The sequence below is a fragment of the Leucoraja erinacea genome, chromosome 38 (genome assembly GCF_028641065.1).
Source record: "Leucoraja erinacea ecotype New England chromosome 38, Leri_hhj_1, whole genome shotgun sequence".
Lineage (NCBI taxonomy): Eukaryota > Metazoa > Chordata > Chondrichthyes > Rajiformes > Rajidae > Leucoraja > Leucoraja erinaceus.
The window spans coordinates 459,956-480,560 of NC_073414.1; the positions used below are offsets into that span (position 1 = coordinate 459,956).

The 20,605-nt window shown below is 49.7% G+C and overlaps 1 protein-coding gene across 2 annotated transcripts in view; it reads right to left on the reverse strand.

The window, feature by feature from the left end:
* Positions 1 to 19,537, reverse strand: part of LOC129714070 (leucine-rich repeat and fibronectin type III domain-containing protein 1-like protein) — an 89,502-nt gene extending 69,965 nt beyond the window's left edge. For both annotated transcript variants that reach the window (XM_055663529.1, XM_055663528.1), the window contains exon 1: positions 19,179 to 19,537. The gene's annotated coding sequence lies outside the window, so the exon portion shown is untranslated. The remainder of the gene's footprint in view (positions 1 to 19,178) is intronic.
* Positions 19,538 to 20,605: the final 1,068 nt, after the last annotated feature.

Below are 20,605 nucleotides of genomic sequence, written 5' to 3' on the forward strand. Positions count from 1 at the left end.
TCTCCCCACACCTGCATGGTGGTACAGCAGTAGGGCTAAACTAGATCTGCAACCTAGCCTAAACATCGGAGGCTGCTTTACCTGCAGTCCCCAAATACAGGTACACAACACAACACAGGTACTGCCCACAGGTACACAACCCACAGGTACACAACACCACACAGGTACTGCCCACAGGTACACAACACCACACAGGTACTGCCCACAGGTACACACCACACAAGTACACAACACCACACAGGTACACAACACCACACAGGTACTGCCCACAGGTACACAACACCACACAGGTACACACCACACAGGTACAGGTGCAACACACACAGTACTGCCCACAGGAACCCCACACAGGTACACACAACACCACACAGGTACACAACCCACAGGTACACAACACCACACAGGTGCTGCCCACACACAACACAGGTACTGCCCACAGGTACACAACACCACACAGGTACTGCCCACAGGTACACACCACCACCCACAAGGGTCCACAGGGCTCGGTGCTGGGGCCGCTATTCTTCACATCTGTATATTAATGGTTTGGACGAGGGAATTGAAGGCATTGTGACAACGTTGGCAGATGATACGTAAATAAGGAGAGGAGCAGGTAGTGCAGAGAAAGCAGAATGATACTTCATACTTAATCCAGAAATCGGAAGAGCAAGGGGACTTGGGAGCTGGTGCAGGATTCGCAAAAAGTTAATTTGCAAGTTGAATCGGTAGTAAAGAAAGCAAACTCAATGCTAGTATTTATTTCAAGAGGGCCTGTCTCCACAATCAGTGACGTAATACTGAAGCTCTATAAGGTGCGGGTCAGGCTGCATTTGTAATATTGCGAGCAATTTTGATTTTGGGCCCCGTATCTGAGGAAGGATTTACCGGCTCTGGAGAGGGTCCAGAGGAGGTTTACAAGAATGATCCCAGGAATGAGTGGGTTAGCCTATGATGAGCGTTTGTCGGCACTGGGCCTGTACTCGATGGAGTTTAGAAGAATGAAGGGGGGAACCTCATTGAAAGGTACAGAATAGTGAAAGGCCTGGATAGAGTGGATGTGGAGAGGATGTTTCCACTAGTGGGAGAGTCTAGGACTAGAGGGCACAGCCTCAGAATTAAAGGACGTTCCTTTAGGAAGGAGATGAGGAGACATTTATTTACTTAGAGGTTGATGAAACTGTGGAATTCTTTGCCACAGACAGCTGTGGACGCCAAGTCAGTGGATATTCTTGGCAGAGATAGATAGATTCTTGATTAGTACATGTGGTAGGGGTTATGGGGAGAAGGCAGGAGAATGGGGTTAGGATGGAGAGATAGATCAGCCTCATCATTAAAACCGAGATGAGAAGAACTTTTTTCACACAGAGAGTGGTGAATCTCTGGAACTCTCTGCCACAGAGGGTAGTTGAGGCCACACAGTTCATTGGCTATATTTAAGAGGGAGTTAGATGTGGCCCTTGTGGCTAAGGGGATCAGGGGGTATGGAGAGAAGGCAGGTACAGGATACTGAGTTGGATGATCAGCCATGATTATATTGAATGGCGGTGCAGGCTCGAAGGGCCGAATGGCCTCTACTCCTGCACCTATTGTCTATGTTTCTATGTTTCTATGATTGAATGGCAGAGTAGACTTGATGGGCCGAATGGCCTAATTCTACTATCCCATGACCTTATAACAACATAGGGGGGCAGTGGAAGCCAAGGATTTCATTGTGTCAACCACTTCACAGGGAAAGCCATATTCAGGGTCAATTGGAAAACACAATGCAATTAGAGCAGTCATTAACTTGCAATCTTGCTTTTAATCAGGATTTTTATTTTTAATTTGTTGACAACACCAATTTGTAAAGAAGTTAGCATGATGACAGAGTGTGGGTGTAGAACAGAGACCATCGAACACAGTGCAGTACAGGAACAGGCCATTCGGCCCTCAATGGCCATGCCCAACACAATGCTGTTAAACCGATCCATATCCCCTCATTCCCTGCATGCAGGTGCAGCAGGCAGTAAAGAAAGCGAATGGTATGTTGGCTTTCATTGCAAAAGGATTTGAGTATAGGAGCAGGGAGGTTCTACTGCAGTTGTACAGGGTCTTGGTGAGACCACACCTGGAGTATTGCGTACAGTTTTGGTCTCCAAATCCGAGGAATGACATTATTGCCATAGAGGGAGTGCAGAGACGGTTCACCAGACTGATTCCTGGGATGTCAGGACTGTCTTATGAAGAAAGACTGGATAGACTTGGTTTATACTCTCTAGAATTTAGAAGATTGAGAGGGGATCTTATAGAAACTTACAAAATTCTTAAGGGGTTGGACAGGCTAGATGCAGGAAGATTGTTCCTGATGTTGGGGAAGACCAGGACAAGGGGTCACAGCTTAAGGATAAAGGGGAAATCCTTTAAAACCGAGATGAGAAGAACTTTTTTCACACAGAGAGTGGTGAATCTCTGGAACTCTCTGCCACAGAGGGTAGTTGAGGCCAGTTCATTGGCTATATTTAAGAGGGAGTTAGATGTGGCCCTTGTGGCTAAGGGGATCAGGGGGTATGGAGAGAAGGCAGGTACGGGATACTGAGTTGGATGATCAGCCATGATCATATTGAATGGCGGTGCAGGCTCGAAGGGCCGAATGGCCTCTACTCCTGCACCTAATTTCTATGTTTATGTTTTCTAACCACGTGCCTATCTAAAACCCTCTTAATCACCACTATCGTATTTGCCTCCACCCCCACCCCTTGGCAGCATGTTCCAGGCACCCACCACCCTTTGGGTAAAAACTACCCCGCAGTTTCATCTCCATGAAACTTTCCCCCCTCTCACCTTAAAGCTGCACCCTCTAGTCTTTGACATTTCTACCTCGGGGAGAAAGGTTCTGACTGTCTACCCTATCTATATTCCTCAGGTCTCCCCTCAGTCTCGAAAATAATCCAAGTTTATCATAAGTGGAAGGAACACGGTGACTTATTTCCTGTCATAGAACCAACGGCATCAAGGGGGGGGAATAGAGTGACCAATGTCAGTCCCACACACCTCGCAGTCCCTGGGTAAAACAGTGCAATGGAGACACTGATCTCTGATCACTTTGCGTCCTGTAGATCTGGTATCACGAATACAACCTGTGACCTGGGGATTTGTGAGAATTGTCCATTCCGATCCAGCTGTTCTTCCTACACATGCATCTTAGCACAAGTTACGGTCAGGGACCAGTAAACTTGTAAACCAGAATCAGAAACAATAATACTTTAAGAGAGAGTTAGATAGAGCTCTAGGGGCTAGTGGAGTCAGGGGATATGGGGAGAAGGCAGGCACGGGTTATTGATAGGGGACGATCAGCCATGATCACAATGAATGGCGGTGCTGGCTCGAAGGGCCGAATGGCCTCCTCCTGCACCTATTTTCTATGTCTCTATGCTACCTGACCTGCTGAGTCACTCCAGCATTCTGTCTTTTTTTTTGTAAACAAGCATCTGCAGTTTATAAATTCATGTTGTGGGAACAGAATTCGGCCTTTCGGCCCATCAAGTCTACTCCATCATTCAACCATGGCTGATCTTTACCCCTCCACTCCATTCTCCTGCCTTCTCCACATAACTCCCGATACCCACAACATTCTTCTAAACTCCATCGAGTACAGGCCCAGTGCTGTCAAACGCTCATCATATGTTAATCCAATCATTCATGCAAACCTCCTCTCGACTCTCTCCAATGCCAGCATAAAGTTCTATGTTTCTAGATAGAAACTGAGGCCTGGTTTAGTTTAGAGATACAGCACGGAAACAGGCCCTTCGGCCCTTCGGCCCACCAAGTCCGCCCCGACCAGCGATCCCTGCACACTTATCAACACACACTAGGGACAACTTACATTTACACCAAGCCAATTAACCTACAAACTCGTGTGGGTTTGGGATGTGGGAGGAAAATGAAGATGTCGGAGAAACCCCACGCAGGTCACGGGGAGAACGTGCAAACTCCCCACAGACAGCACCCGTAGTGGGGATTGAACCCGGGTCTCTGGCGCTGCAAACTCCGCGCGGCTTGGAATGGTCGCGGGACTCTGCGAGCGCACGCCGGGGGCTCTAACACCAAGACCCGGTGTGCGACCTCGCACCACCCGGCGTGGCTTTAATGGCCGCGGGACAATAGCCATCGCCAGCCGGGGGCTTTGACTTTGACTCTGTCATCGGGGGGGGGGGGGGAGTGCAGTGGAGAGATAAGTTTTTTTTGGCCTTCCATCACAGCAATGTGGTGGATGTTTATGTAAAATGTAAATTATGTTGTGTTTGGGTCTATTTGTGTGTAATGTATGGCTGCAGAAACGGCATTTCGTTTGGACCTCAAGGGGTCCAAATGACAATTAAATTGACTATTGACTCTTGACTCTACCGCTGCGCCACCGTGCCACTCACTGGAGGACAAGTTAATATTTCTGGCCCTCCCTCGCTGTCAGGAAGACAAAGGAAGTCTGAAGATGCAAAAATAATAATTGGTAAATGATTTAAATAAACAGCCTGTGCAGAGGACTTGACACTAGTTGACTGCCTTTAAGAATTAATTTATAAGCGATTAGAGACATTAGCAGCAATTATGTGAAGGTACCCTGTTCATCATGCTCCTCTCAGTCCCAACATAAACCTTCAATGGTCTGAAGAAGGGTCTCAAACCAAAACATCACCCATTCCTTCTCTCCAGAGATGCTGCCTGTCCCGCTGAGTTACTCCAGCACTCTGTGTCTATCTCCAGTGTGAAGCAGCATCTGCAGTTCCTTCCGACACATCCCATCCACTACAAAATCCCCACAAATAATGTCTACTTTGAAGTTCTCCTCTCTGACGAGGGTTCAGCAACATCCTCTCTCGCTGCTCCCCTCCGTAATCCCTCCTTCCCTCCAATTCTACGACAACGTTTTAACTCAGACTCAATAAGGTCTTTGACTAAAGCCACAGCACCCCCTCCATTTCATGGCAATGTCACCACATACAAATATCACTGAGCTCCAGATGAAGTGTATTTTACTTATTCACACTCAGAACATACAACATTAAATAGTACAGGACAGGAACAGGCCTTTCGGCCCATAATGTCCGTACTAACCATGATGCCAAATTAAACTAATCACCTCTTAATGCAGTTTCCTCTCACAGTCCAAAGACGTACAGGTAGTGTAGGTTAATTGGCTTGGTATAAATATTAAAATTGTCCCCAGCGTGTGTAGGATAGTGTGCGGGGATCGCTGGTCAGTGCAGACTCGATGGGCCGAAGGGCCTGTTTCCGCTGTGCCACTCAAAACTAAAACAATCTGACTTACAAAATAATGTACCTCAGTGCATGTGACAACAAAATAGAGAGAGTACAGAGGAGATTTACTAGAATGTTGCCTGGGTTTCAACAACTAAGTTACAGAGATAGGTTGAATAAGTTAGGTCTTTATTCTCTGGAGCGCAGAAGGTTAAGGGGGGACCTGATAGAGGTCTTTAAAATGATGAGAGGGATAGACAGAGTTGATGTGGACAAGCTTTTCCCTTTGAGAATAGGGAAGATTCAAACAAGAGGACATGAATTCGGAATTAAGGGACAGAAGTTTAGGGGTAACATGAGGGGGTACTTCTTTACTCAGAGAGTGGTAGCGGTGTGGAATGAGCTTCCAGTGGAAGTGGTGGAGGCAGGTTCGTTGGTATCATTTAAAAATAAATTGGATAGGCATATGGATGAGAAGGGAATGGAGGGTTATGGTATGAGTGCAGGCAGGTGGGACTAAGGGGGAAAAAGTTGTTCGGCACGGACTTGTAGGGCCGAGATGGCCTGTTTCCGTGCTGTAATTGTTATATGGTTATAAGGTTATATGTGGCAACATTCAACCAAAACCTGCACCTGAGACCAATAAAATGTTGAACAAGGTGCTAATGATTTCCGGGCACTGTGTCTCTGCTGATATATCCGTCTCCTGGGCCAGGGCTGGATATAGGAGGAAGGTGTGGGAATAGGCAGCAATCCCAACCCAACCTCATTACATCTCCAATACTGACATTTGTCAAGGTCACAGCTCCGTGCATTATCTGCTGCAATCACTGTGACATTAAGGCAGTAAAGCTAATACCAGGTGTTATTTATTATGGAGTGATCTAGGTTACAGACTCATTGCTGTCACCTCTGCAGCATCTGTGATTGATTTGGTTCATAACTCCGAAATTATAAGCTCCGGCGTGCCGTGAGATAAACCTTGCTGGAGGCAAACCTCCCACGGCCCTGACTCTGCGTACGGAGAGGGAGGAACCAACCTGCGTTCATTAGGGCATTAGTCAGGAGTACAATTAGGCCATTCGGCCCATCAAGTCTACTCCGCCCTTCAATCATGGCTGATCTATCTCTCCCTCCTAACCCCATTCTCCTGCCTTCTCCCCGTAACCCCTGACACCCGCACTGATCAAGAATCTATCTATCTCTGCCTTAAAAATATCCATTGACTTGTGGCCTCCACAGCCGTCTGTGGCAATGAATTCCACAGATTCACCACCCTCTGGCTAAAGGAATTGCTCCTCATCTCCTTCCTAAAGGAACATCCTTTAATTCTGAGGCTGTGACCTCTAGTCCTAGACTCTCCCACTAGTGGAAACATCCTCTCCACATCCACTCTATCCGGGCCTTTCACTATTCTGTACCTTTCAATGTGGCACCCCCTCATCCTTCTAAACTCCAGCGAGTACAGGCCCAGTGTCGATAAACGCTCATCATAGGTTAACCCACTAATTCCTGGGATCATTCTTGTAAACCTCCTCTGTGGTGGGGAGAGACAATAGCTCTGGTGCTTGGAGCAGTGGAGACACACTGGGGTTTTCCACAAACTAGGAGTTCTTGAGAAAACAAGTCCAAATTAATGCAAGAGTAATGGCCATCGATGCAGCATTGGAAATTTACCACTTAATTCATATGAAACTACCTCATCCAACTAATAATGGTTACATTTCACTGCAGACAGCAGTCTGAATTAATTAATAATTGGTAAACCGTGGGGAAAATTGGGCATAAATGTTCTTCCTTATTAAAGGAGGGAGTTTGATGCAGGTATCTTCAGTAAGGAGCAGGAATAAATGAGTTGAACAGACACTTGTTCTTTACAGCATAGTGCAAGGGTGTGTCGCGGTTAGGTAAACCTTTCTATTACCTGTCCTCAGTAATGCAGGAGCATTAACTGAAGCAAGCAGCCAGCTCCTGCTGCCTGGTTTGTCATTCAGTAAGCTCATGGCTGATCTTTGATCTCAGCACCATTTTCCCAGTTCCCATATCCTTTCATCACCTTAACGTGCAAAACTGATGCAGCTTTATAGGACTTGGGTGATGCCACACTTACAATCTGATTCACACAGCACAGAAACTGACCTTTGGCCCATCTTGACAAGTTGAACAAGATGCCCCAAATATACTAGTCTCACCTGTCCACGTTTGGCCCACAACCCTCTAAATCTTTAAAGACACAGAGTGCTGGAGTAACTCAGCGGGTCAGGCAGCATCTGTGGAGAACATGGATAGGTGACGTTTCACAGAGTGCTGGAGTAACTCAGCGGGTGCAGCAGCATCTATGGAGCTAAGGAAATAGACAGCGTTTCGGGCCGAAACGTTGCCTATTTCCAGAAGGGTTTCGGCCCGAAACGTTGCCTATTTCCTTAGCTCCATAGATGCTGCTGCACCATAACTCAGCGGGTCAGGCAGCATCTGTGGGGAACATGGATAGGTGACGTTTCACAGAGTGCTGGAGTAACTCAGCGGGTCAGGCAGCATCTGTGGGGAACATGGATAGGTGACGTTTCACAGAGTGCTGGAGTAACTCAGTGGGTCAGGCAGCATCTGTGGAGAACATGGATAGGTGACGTTTCACAGAGTGCTGGAGTAACTCAGCGGGTCAGGCAGCATCTGTGGAGAACATGGATAGGTGACATTTCACAGAGTGCTGGAGTAACTCAGCGGGTCAGGCAGCATCTGTGGGGAACATGGATAGGTGACGTTTCAGGTTGGGACCTTTCTTCAGATGGATTTTAAGGGGAGAGGCTGCCACTAGTTTCCTCTAAACTCCAAACCCTTTCAGTTTCTCCCCATCTAAAGAATAGTGCACTCCACTAGTCTGCACCTTTCCTACTGAGGACATAACTCCCCAGGTGTGTACATGCACCACCTTGATCTACAACTGATGCTGTCCTCACTAACGTTTAAGAAAGAACTGCAGATGCTGGAAAAATCGAAGGTGGACAAAAACTCAGCGGGTGAGGCAGCATCTATGGAGCGAAGGAATAGGCGACGTTTCGGGTCGAGACCTTTCTTCATTTGTTTGTTACTTAGTTTAGTTTTGTTTTTAGTTTAGAGATACAGCACAGAAACAGGCCCTTCGGCCCACCGAGTCCGTGCCGACCAGCGATCCCCACACACTAACACTACCCTACACACACTAGGGACAATTTTGCATTTACACCAAGCCAATTAACCTACAAACCTGCACGTCTTTAGAGTGTGGGAGGAAACCGAAGATATCAGAGAAAACCCACGCTGGTCACGGGGAGAACGTGCAAACTCCGTACAGACAGCACCCGTAGTTGGGATCGAACCCGGGTCTCTGGCACTGCGGTAGTTGCTCCACTTGCTGCGTCACCATGCCAACCCTTATACCTACGCCACTGTGTGTAATTATAAGAATATCTCTTATTTCAGATAGTTGTCTCCCTAGAGTAATGTTTCCATTGTCATTTTGTACTGGTAAATGTATATATACATATAGACTTTTGTTAAAATAGTGTGGTCTGACTGTTTGTACTGGTCTGTACATGAATGATTTCTCAGTTCTTGTAGTTGCATTCTCACAAAGGAAGGCAGGCATGTAAACACTGTCGTTACTGGTCCCCAGCTAATGTGGAGAATTTCTGGCGCTTAGAGAAATTTGGTTAACATTTACTAATCAAAATTGTGAGTCATGCTTCAAGGAGAAGGGGAAAGATGCCGACTCTCACAGTACTCGGTTGGTTTCTGATGAGAATAAAACGCAACAAACAGGCTCGGAAACTGAATCACAATGATCGTGGTGGCACAGAAACAGCGCACGTCACTGGATCTACATCGAGAGATTGATTAGCGGGGGGTATGGAGAGAAGGCAGGAGAATGGGGCTGAGATGGAAAGATAGAGGAGGCATGATTGAATGGTGAAGGAGGCTTGATGGGCCGAATGGCCAACTTGGTGTCATAGATCCATTGTGATACAGCATGGAAGCCCAACTTGCCCACACAGGCCAACATGCCACATCTATACTAGTCCCACCTGCCCGCATTTGGCCCAGATCCCTCCAAACCCGTCCTATCTATGCATTTCAGCTCCTAGAGCTAATGAACACAGGCAGAAGCTGATGGGTTGAGCCATTCCAATCAGCTCCGAACTCAAGAGACCATATTCCTACATAAATCTTCTGTATGCAACCGGTGATCCATTTCCCCATCTGCTTCCTGGTTTCGGTTTATTACTTAGTTTAGTTTAGAGATACAGCACAGAAACAGGCCCTTCGGCCCACCAAGTCTGCACTGACCAGCGATCCCCTGTACGCTAACATTATCCCACACACACACACACACACTAGGGACAATTTACATTTACACCAAGCCAATTAACCTACAAACCTGCACGTCTTTGGAGTGTGGAAGGAAACCGAAGATCTCGGAGAAAACCCACGCAGGTCACGGGGAGAACGTGCAAACTCCGTACAGACAGCACCCGTAGTCAGGATTTGCTCCCGACTAAAGCATGCACAAGACATCCAGGGCCCCAGTTCAGAATTATTGATTCCTTCTGATCAAAAATCAATGCAGTGATGCAGCCCCAAGCATGCAGCAGAATGCAGCTGCAGTTTGCACCATTAGGACAATAGAATTATGGAGGAAATGTATTAAAATTCCTGGTGCTCTCTGTGAGTGAGTCTCTTTAAAGCTGCAATCTGGCAGCATTATTCGGAGTTTAATTCGCTGCAGCAGCTGCTGGAGGATTAGCTGAAGTAGTTTCTTTATCACTTCCCTGCCTGCTCCGTGGTGAGAGAATCTTCAATTTCTCCTCCCTATCTCATCTGCCGCCATTTAGTTGGTAGTAATTCCCCTCCGCTGGCCCAAGGCAACGCTGTGTTCTCTCCTGATCTTTCTTAATCCATCTCAATCGTACAGCATGGAAACAGGCCCTTCGGCCCAACTGCTCCATGCTGACCAAGATGCCACATCTAAGCTCGTCTCATCTGGCCCAGTTAGCTGTCCACATGTTGATATAGTCCCAGCCTCGACTACCTCCTGTCAGCTCGTTCCATGCACCCACCACCCTCTGTGTGACAATGTTACATTAGTTTAGCATTGGAGTCGGATGTGAAGTTATAGTTGGGTCTTCACCCCAGAGCCCACACCTGTGCAGTGGCCATTGGACACCTACAGATGCTTGTGTAACGGGATCATGTGTAGTAATGCCTCTGTCCCACTTAGGAAACCTGAACGGAAACCTCTGGAGACTTTGCGCCCCACCCAAGGTTTCCGTGCGGTTCCCGGAGGTTTTTGTCAGTCTCCCTACCTGCTTCCAATGCCTGCAACCTCCGGCAACCACCTGCAACCTCCGGCAAACCACCTGCAACCTCCGGCAACCACCTGCAACCTCCGGGAACCGCACGGAAACCTTGGGTGTGGCGCAAGGTCTCCAGAGGTTTCCATTCAGGTTTCAGGGGCTTAACACTGTGAGCTTTAGTTTAGTTTAGAGATATAGCGCGGTAACAGGCCCTTCAGCCCATCGAATCCACCGACCAACCCCGCACACTGCACTATCCTCACGGCAACACACTGCAGGGACCTCCATTTACACCAAGCCAATGCAACCTCCGGCAAGTGTGGGACCTGCAACCTTCGGGAACCGCACGGAAACCTTGGGGTGTGGCGCAAGGTGTCCAGAGTTTCCATTCAGGTTCATTCAGGGGTTGTCAACACTGTGAGCTTTCGTTTGGTTTAAAGACTTAGTACAGCCACGGGGTACAATAAATTTCAGGCCCTTGCCGGACCATCGAATCCACACCGACACAGCGATCCCCACACACTAACACTAACCTACACACACACACACCCACTAGGGACAATGTTTCACATTTACACCAAGCCAATTAACCAACAAACCTGTACGTCTTTGGAGTGTGGGAGGAAACGGAAGATTTCGGAGAAAACCCTCCGCAGGTGACCCCGGGAGAAGGTGTGAGCAGCATCTACACTGTGTGACAAGTTTAAATAATAGTAGCTCTCTTGAAAGCATCCAGTTCATAGAAAATCAACAGACTGTCACATTGAGTTAGTGGGGTTTGTAGGTTATGAAAGACTTAGTACATTGCCCCAGGGGGACAATAAATTGTGAACTCACGATGGTTGCCGTGGGCTGGAGTGGTTTTATTAGTAAACTCACAGCTGAGGAGCAGTGAATGTTTCAGGCTAGGCTCAGGGAAGGGGAGCATGGGGACTTGTCATAGCTATAGGATCGTGTTACATAGACACTAGGTGCAGAATTAGAGGCCATTCGGCCCATCCAGTCTACTGCCTCCATTCAATCGTGGCTGATCATCCCCAATCAGTCCCCCTTCCTAACCCCCCATATCCCCTGACTCTCTCCCCGACACCCGTAGCCCTATCTAGAATCTCTCTCTGCCGCAAAAAGATCCACGGACTCCACCTCCCTCAGGCAGAGAATTCCACAAACTAAATAGAAGTGAAGCAATGCAGGGTCAGTAGAAGAAGCATCCCGAAACAAATTGGCCCTATCCATGTGTCCACAGTGGATGATGTGAACTGTGAACAGATGGTGACGTAGGCGAGTGACCCGCTGAGTTACTCCATGGTTGACTCTGTGAAACGTCACCTATCCATGTTCTCCACAGATGCTGACTGACCCACTGAGTTATGGTGCAGCAGCATATATGGAGCTAAGGAAATAGGAGCAGTTTCGGGGCCCAAAAGTCCCTCCTCTGGAAATAGGGCAATCGTTTCCCTCCGAACCCCCGGAAGGGCCTTCTCCCCCCCCTGAAACCCGTACTAATCAAGAATCCTATTTGCCTTAAAAATAGATGCTTGTGCCTCCACAGCCGTCTGTAAACTAAATAGAAGTGAGCAATGCAGGGTCAGCTGAAGAAGTGTCCCAAAACAAAACGTCACCTATCCATGTTCTCCACAGATGCTGCCTGACCCGCTGAGTTACTCCAGCACTCTGTGAAACGTCACCTATCCATGTTCTCCACAGATGCTGCCTGACCCGCTGAGTTACTCCAGCACCGAGTCCCATTTAGTGATGTTTAGCGATTTAGGGTGTGTCCATGTTAGTGTCTGTCCTGCATCCTTCAGTGTGTGGGAATACACCCTGCTATTCTCACCACGAGATGTATAATAGGTCACATGGGCATTCTTGGGCATGAATGCTCCATCAGGCCTTTCACTGTAACCAGGAAACTGCTTCAGCAGTTCCAGGGCTGTGAGAATGAGACTAACACCTCAGGTAGCAACCGATAATTAGGTGGAAATATGAACACGGGTGTAGCACTAGGTGTGGGGGAGTGTAGAGGAAGATTTTAATGTCATCTTCAATTGTTGGGAGCTTTCACTTATTTGAAACCAGATTGATGTGAAATTGTCCGAATTCACTGAAATAATTCCTTCCCTTTGGAAGCTCTGGGGATTGGCGTGACATTGAGAGCGAGTTCTCAATTACGTTTGGTCAAATCTTGCAATGCCCTCGTGTCAACAGCAAGCCTGCGATCCCGAGTCAACAGCACAGCAAGGGAATACAACACAGGGCTCAAAAAGGCAGCCAGGATCATCAGAGACCCACACCACCCTGGCCATGCTCTCATCTCGCTGCCACCATCGGGAAGAAGGTACAGGAGCCTGAAAACTATCACCTCCAGATTCAAGAACAGCTTCTCCCCAACACCCTCAAAAAAGCTCTGATCTACATGGACTATTGTTGCACTATTATTGTTTGATTTTAATAAGTACCTATGTGTTCATGTGTATATGTATATTATACAGTATGTGTACATGTATATACACACACACACACAATAAGTGCCTATGTGTTCATGTGTATATGTATATTATACAGTATGTGTATATGTATGTACACACACACACACAACTGTTTTTCCTTTCTCGTTTATTATATAGGTTACACAGTACTATGATCACATATTCTGTTGAGCTTCTACAAGTAAGAGTTTCATTGTTCTATCTGGGACACGACAATAAAACACTTGACCATGGGCCATCCATGTCTGAGCTGCTCTGTTTATTGTTATGGGCATTGGCCTATTGTATCAAGGTACAGTGAAATGCTTTGTTTGCCATCCCATAAAATCGTGATGTCGTTTAGTTTAGAGATACAGAGCGGGAACAGGCCATTCGGCCCACCGAGTCCGTGCTGACCAGGATCGAACCCGGGTCTCCGGCACTACGAGGCAGCAACTCTACCGCTGCACCAGCGCGCCACCCTAAACTTCACCACAAGTACAATCGAGACGTATATACAAGTGTATAACTGGTCGTGTAGAATATCGTGTTACAGCAAAAATGCAGCTTTAAAAAAAATCATCAGGTTTGCTGACCCGTACCTGACCAACTGATTCTTTCCACAACAGAAGGGGGAGGATTGTACCGTTTGATAGCCACAGGGAAGAAGGATCTCCTGTGGCGTTGTGTGCTGGTTCTTGGTGGAACCAGTCTGTTGCTGAAGCTGCTCCTCAGGTTGACCAGTGTCATGGAGGGGGTGAGCTGTATTATCCAGTATGCACTGTAGTTTGAGGAGCATCGTCCCCACCAAGACCAACCTCCCATGGATCCAACTCCACCCCCAGGATGAAGCCAGCCTTCCTGATGAGCTTGTTGTCCTGTTGACATGGACAATCTTTGTCCTGCTGCCCCGGCACACTGTGCTGCTCCAGGTAGACCAGCGATGATTAATGAGAGGCCAGGGGTAACTATCTAGTCACCTCAACAACCTTGCCCGTGTCCCGGCACCAACAATACTCCCCCTTTCCTCCCCACATCCTGAGACACACTTGCTTCTCGCTTTCCCACGTGTGTTGAGGGGTCAGTAACACGAGCCGTGATCTCCTCTTACCTCCCCACCATCGCAGCTTCCAACCCAGGCGGCTATTTGCGCGCTAGGCCCAGCTGCAGATCTACAATGTGTAGGAAGGAACTGCAGATGCTGGTTTAATCTGAAGATACTCATAAAAAGCTGGAGTAACTCAGTGGGACAGGCAGCATCTCGTGACTGAAGAAAGGTCTCAACCCGATATATCACCTATTCCTTTTCTCCAGAGATGCGGTAAATCTAGTCACATATTACAACCACTCCACACTTAAACCATGTATCTGTACACTGTGGACGGCTCGATTGTAATCATGTATTGTCTTTCCGCTGACTGGTTAGCACGCAACAAAAGCTTTTCACTGTACCTCGGTACGCGGGACAGTAAACTGAATTGAAACTGAAAGCGGGTATCTCCGTCTCTCCATCCATATTTATTTCAGACTTCCAGCATCAGCAGCTTGTATTTATTTGACAATTGAATCACATGTAGAAGATAACAACCTAAAGCCAACTGCAAGATCTTAATACTGATTCACTTCATGTTATCTAATGGGGCCCAATCAATAAAAAATACAGTTACTATTGAATTGTAAACTAGCCTGACATTGAGAAATGGGCTAAATACAATAATAAAATTGATCACATGCTTGAATTATATTCTTTCACAATACTGATCTTATTCCAAAATCAAAACTTGTTCAAGAGGCCACCTGTCAGTGCTTCATTAACTTATTAACCCACAGACAGATTGTGACATTATTTACTTAACGGCACAACAGCCTATTGTAATCTCATCACTCTGGTAACTCATTCTGGTGTACAGAGATATGACTGGTTTGGCTAAAGATCTCTGGGCCACACTGCAAAAGGGGATAAGTCCCAGTGCTGTTCTTCAACGCAACTTGACACAGGAAACAGGCCCTTTGGCCGACTGCCAGAACCCGCTCACACCCCAATCCTGGGCTATTCCACCTTCTCATGTGGGATGCGGCTTCCTGTACATCGGCGAGTTCAAGTGTCGGCTGGGCGACCATTTATAACACTTGCATCCAGTCCAAGACCTGCTGGATATCCTGGTCGATAAACATTTTAACCCCCACTTCCCATTTCCACACTGGCCTCTGTGCCCTGGGCCTCCTCCATCATCCACACACAAGCTGCCAGAACATCACCATACTTGGATAGTTTATACCCCAATGGTACAAACATTGAGTTCTCCAATGTTATGTAACAATTCCACTCCCCCACCCCCGACCCATTTTCTTTCCCACGCCCACCCTGATGTACATCCTCCCCCCCTCCCTCTCCCCCCCTCCAATCCCATCCCTCCGATATTCCTCCCTCTCCCAACCCATCCCATCCCTCTGATATCCTCCCTCTCCCATCACTCCAATATCCCTCCCTCTCCCCCTCCCATCCCATCCCTCCCTCCAATATCCCTCCCTCTCCCATCCCATCCCTCTGATATTCCTCCCCTCTCCCCCATCCCATCCCATCCCATCCCTCCAATATCCCTCCCTCTCCACCATCCCATCACTCCAATATTCCTCCCTCTCCCATCACTCCAATATCCCTCCCTCTCCCCCCCCCATCCCATCCCTCCAATATCCCTCCCTCTCCCATCCCATCCCTCTGATATTCCTCCCTCTCCCATCCCATCCCATCCCTCCGATCCCTTTCCCTCTCCCATCCCATCACTCCGATATTCCTCCCTCTCCCCCATCCCATCCCATCCCTCCGATATCCCTCCCTCCAGCTTTACATTTCACATCTCTTTATCTGACATCATTTTGTCTCCTTCTCGCCCCCATTCGTCGTCCCCCCATCTGCCCATCCACCACTGCCAGGCCTTGCCTCACCTTCACGTCTTTCCCAGTGCCCCCCCCCCCCCTCCCCCTCGCCCCTACACCAATCCGTCTGGAGCAGGGTCCCGAATTAAAATGTCAACTATCCATGAGATGCTGCCTGACCCGTTGAGTTATTCCAACATTTTTAGCGTTTTTTTTTGTTTTGTTTTTTAAACTCAGCTGGTGCTCTTAATTCTTTCTCTTGAAATATCCAGGCTGCAGTTAAATCTCAACGCCTGGAAATATCGACATTACAAATCTCCACCTCCTACAGCAGCCGTTGGTTCGAGTCGAGGTAGCCAACTTAACACCAACTGTATTGAAGAACAGATGTTTAGTGCAATGATTTGAAACTGCTCCAAGCCGACTCGAATTATCCAACACACAGTCAGACGTGGATCAGAGTCTCCTACAGAACATAGACCTGGCACCTGTCCCACATTGCTGGGAATAAAAGACTAGGTTCCTCTCAACCACTGTGTACTCACACGGCCAGCTTGCATTAATCAGAGTCTCCTCCATTTCTTCCACTTAAGGAATATTTTGCCAAAAACAATCCAAGATAAACAAGCAGATAAATATCGTACCTGCAGCTTTGATTTCCCTCCAACCAATACACGCGTGTGCGAGCCTCGATGGGCACACACACGCGTGTGAGCTGTTTATATGAGTGACGTGTCCACCCTGTCTACACTGACCAGTGATCCCTACACACTAACACACACACTCCTACACACTAACACACACTAACACACACTAACACACACTAACACACACACAGACACACACAGACACACACAGACACACACAGACACACACACACACACACACACACACACACACACACACACACACACCTCACACACACACACACACACACACACACACACACACACACACACACACACACACACACACACTCACACACACACACACTAACACACACTAACACACACTAACACACACTAACACACACTAACACACACTAACACACACTAACACACACACACGGGGCAATTTACAATTTTACCAAAGCCAATTAACCTACAAACCTGCACATCTTTGGAGCGTGGGGTGTAAACCGAGTATCCGGAGAAAACCCACGTGGTCACAGAGAGAACGTGCAAACTCCATACAGAAAGCACCCATAGTCAGGATCGCACCCGGGTCTCTGGTGCAGTGAGGCAGGAACTCTACCACTGTGTCACCTTTAGCTAAAAGATCCAAGTGAAGGGTTTGAAATCTGAATGACCCCCAGAGGCCACATTCTGTACGACTCGGTCCCAGTAACATTCTGAATTGCAGTAAAACTTGTGATCGATAGCATTCTCCCCATCACTGTAATTCTTCCTCGATGCTGTTCAAAAACCATAGCAACACATTCTTTCAGGCAACATAGGGGGAGAACCTTGTAGGTCCCAGGGAGGAAAGATGGTCATTTTGGACACACGGATTGCTGGGCAGACAATGGAGTGGTCAGCAAGCCCACAGATGTTGTTGGGAAAGGATGGATGGCAGTCAACATGGAACCGCTTCACACTCCTGGAGCTACTTCCTTCAAAGGCCTCTCACTAACTGGGCACTCACTGTCCTCATGCAGAGAGTTCCACTACAGGCTGCCCTGAACACCTAGCGAGGTCTCAATGTCTGGTTTTGAGGGAGAGGGGAGGAGGGGGAGGGGGAGGGGGGGGGGGAGGGGGAGGGGGAGGGGGAGGGGAGGGGGGAGGGGGGGGGGGGGGGAGGGGGGGGGGGAGGGGGGGGGGGGGGAGGGGGGGGGGGGGGGGAGGGGGGAGGGGGGGGGGGGGGGGGGGGGAGGGGGGGGGGGGGTAGGGGGAGGGGGAGGGGGGGGGGGGGAGGGGGGGGGAGGGGGGGGGGGGGGGGGGGGGGGGGAGGGGGGGAGGGGGGGGGGGGGGGAGGGGGGAGGGGGGGGGGGGGGGGGGGGGAGGGGGGAGGGGGGGGGGGGGGGGGGGGGGGGGGGGGGGGGGGGGGGGGGGGGGGGGGGGGGGGGGGGAGGTGGGGGGGGGGGGGGGGGGGGGGGGGGGGGGGGGGGGGGAGGGGAGGGGGGGGAGGGGGGGGGAGGGGAGGGGGGAGGGGAGGGGGGGGAGAGGAGGGGGGAGGGGGGGGAAAAAGGAGGGGGGGAGAGGAGGGGGAGGGGGGAGAGGGGGAGGTGAAACGGAGAGGGGCGGTGGGGAAAAAGGGGGGGAAGGGGAGAAGGGGGGTTGAAAGGGGGAAGGGGGGGAGAGGAGGAACAGGGTTGAGCGAAGAGAACTTACAGGTAAAGCAGCATTGTAACAAACAGCATCAGCGCGCTGCACCCTCTCCATGTTACAACACGATCATTCACCGTGACCTTGTGTTTAATGGATTCACTAATGATGGCTTCATACACGACGCACGTTCATCAGCTATCTGTCTGTTCCTTGTCCATCCCGGGTACATCGCTGCCACGGGGCCTCGTTACCGGAGCGGGGGGTGGGCGAGGGGCGAGTCTATTTGGACCCAGTGTCCGGTAAAGCGGGGCGGCTCCGGCTGCTGTAACTCGCGTTCCCGCCTCGTCTACAGGCTCGGCCTCGGTTTACACTTGACTTTGGTTGTTGCAAATATTTCCAAACAGTTTGATCTCAAATATGTCGCCCTGTGGCCGAGTCAAACGGGGAAATAATTCGCCTTCAACATCATCCTCGCGGTGTAAACCGGCCCATTGTTTCGGGAATCCGAGTGGAAACAGCCGGGATTGTGGCTGGGTGGGGATTCCGTAACGCGGGGACCGTGGGATTCCGTAACGCGGGGACCGTGGGCGATGCCTCATCAAATGTGTAAGCCACGGGCAGGTTACACCAGGTTTTTACACAGAGGCGGCCAGTCGGGACTCTAAGGCTATAAATAGTGCTCTCGGGGAAAACAAGTCAACTCTTGCAACTGAGGTGAAAGACAACAAGACCTAGACCAAGGTCTGAAGGAATTTCTATGCATATATTATTCATTAGCCCAGCCATATTGAAAAGTTGCATGCAGAGACATTTTTTTTTTTAAATCGCTGGAGAAAGTGCAAACGCCTATCTGGGTTCTACTGCAATGCAATTCTATCTGTTATGGGAGTTGCATTTTACAAACGCCCAGCTGCACACGGCGAGGGCCAATGTACTAAATGACCATTGCAATAAACACGGCTCTGCTTGACGGAGGAAGAGGATTTGTAAACGGTTTTTACCTTAGGGTGGAACCGGGCGGTGGAATCAGGCAGCGACTTGTCCCTGTGGGTTGCGGGGAGGGGGATATTCGCTCCCCCTTGTGTGAGGCGAGTGTTCGGGGAGATTACAGGCAGCTTTGCATCAGGAAGAATATTCGGCGCTGCAACTCGGCGGCCAAATCTCACAGTCCCTCCCTCCACGCTGGCGATATATTCAGCAAGGCGGACAGTGGAGGTGGTGTTAGTACCGCGGACAGTTCCCTCCACGCTAACGATGGCTTCAGACCCACAGTCAGCTCCCGTCTCCCGTCTAGTGGCGAATGTTTCAGCACCGCGGTCAGTTCCCGAGTTGTACAGGCTCCGGCTCCGGCTCCAGGTCCAGCTCCAGGTCCGGCTCCAGCTCCAGGTCCGGCTCCAGCTCCGGCTCCAGCTCCAGGTCCGGCCGGGCGACCCCTTGTCCTTGTCCTTGGCCGGTGGCCGGCGCTAGAAGGCACGGACTCCCCGCGCCGCCCGCCCGTTCTCCAGGGGAAGACTCGGGCTCAGGAAGGTTGCAGTGACCGGGAGAGGAACCAGGGGCATCCTCGCCGCCTTGTGCGTGTGCGGAGCAGCCGAGTCTCAGCGCAGCCCCGTGTAAGCCGAGCCCGGCTCACTCACTGCCCCTTCCCTCCCGCTGTCCTTGCAGAGGCTGGGGGCGATACAGATGTACCAGCCCACAGCTGCAGTAACACCTGCAACAGCAGCCTCCCTTCCTCGCTGATCCCGGCTACATCACAGTCTCCCCATTCTCCACACAAGAGCAGCGGCCGAGTCCCGTCTCTGCCCGTCTCTCCCTCCCTCACTTTGCCGACTGCCCACACTCCATTCTCCGGCCATCCAGCGCGCAGCAACACGGAGAAGCGAAGCTGAGACAATCAACCAGGCAACTCTCTGGAGGAGTGGCCGTGCGTCTCATGCATATAAATGAGGACAGGCGCAGTTAGCAGTTGTAGCAGAGTGGGCTAGAGAGGGAGGGAGGGGGGGGGGGGGAGAGAGAGAGAGATGAGAGAGGGAGAGAGAGGGAGAGAGAGAGAGAGAGAGAGAGAGAGAGAGAGAGAGAGAGAGAGAGAGAGAGAGAGAGAGAGGTGACAGAGAGAGAGCAGAGGAAGGGAGAGAGAGAGAGAGCAGGCAGAGGGAGGGGTAACAGAGGGAGGGGTAACAGAGGAGAGGGGGGGAGGAGAGGGGCAGAAAGCTGTGTAAGGCGATACACAAAGACAGATGGACAGGTAAAACACTAAGGGAGAAGATCTACAAAAAATAATTTCATTTTTAGAACCAAATCACGATTAGATTTTTAAGAATTCATTCAAGGGATCTGGGCATTGAAGATATTTATTCTGAATCTAATCTGGTTCTTCTTCAGATGATGGTTCCTCGTCAGCTTCTGATTGGTTCTGGGGTACTGTGGGCAA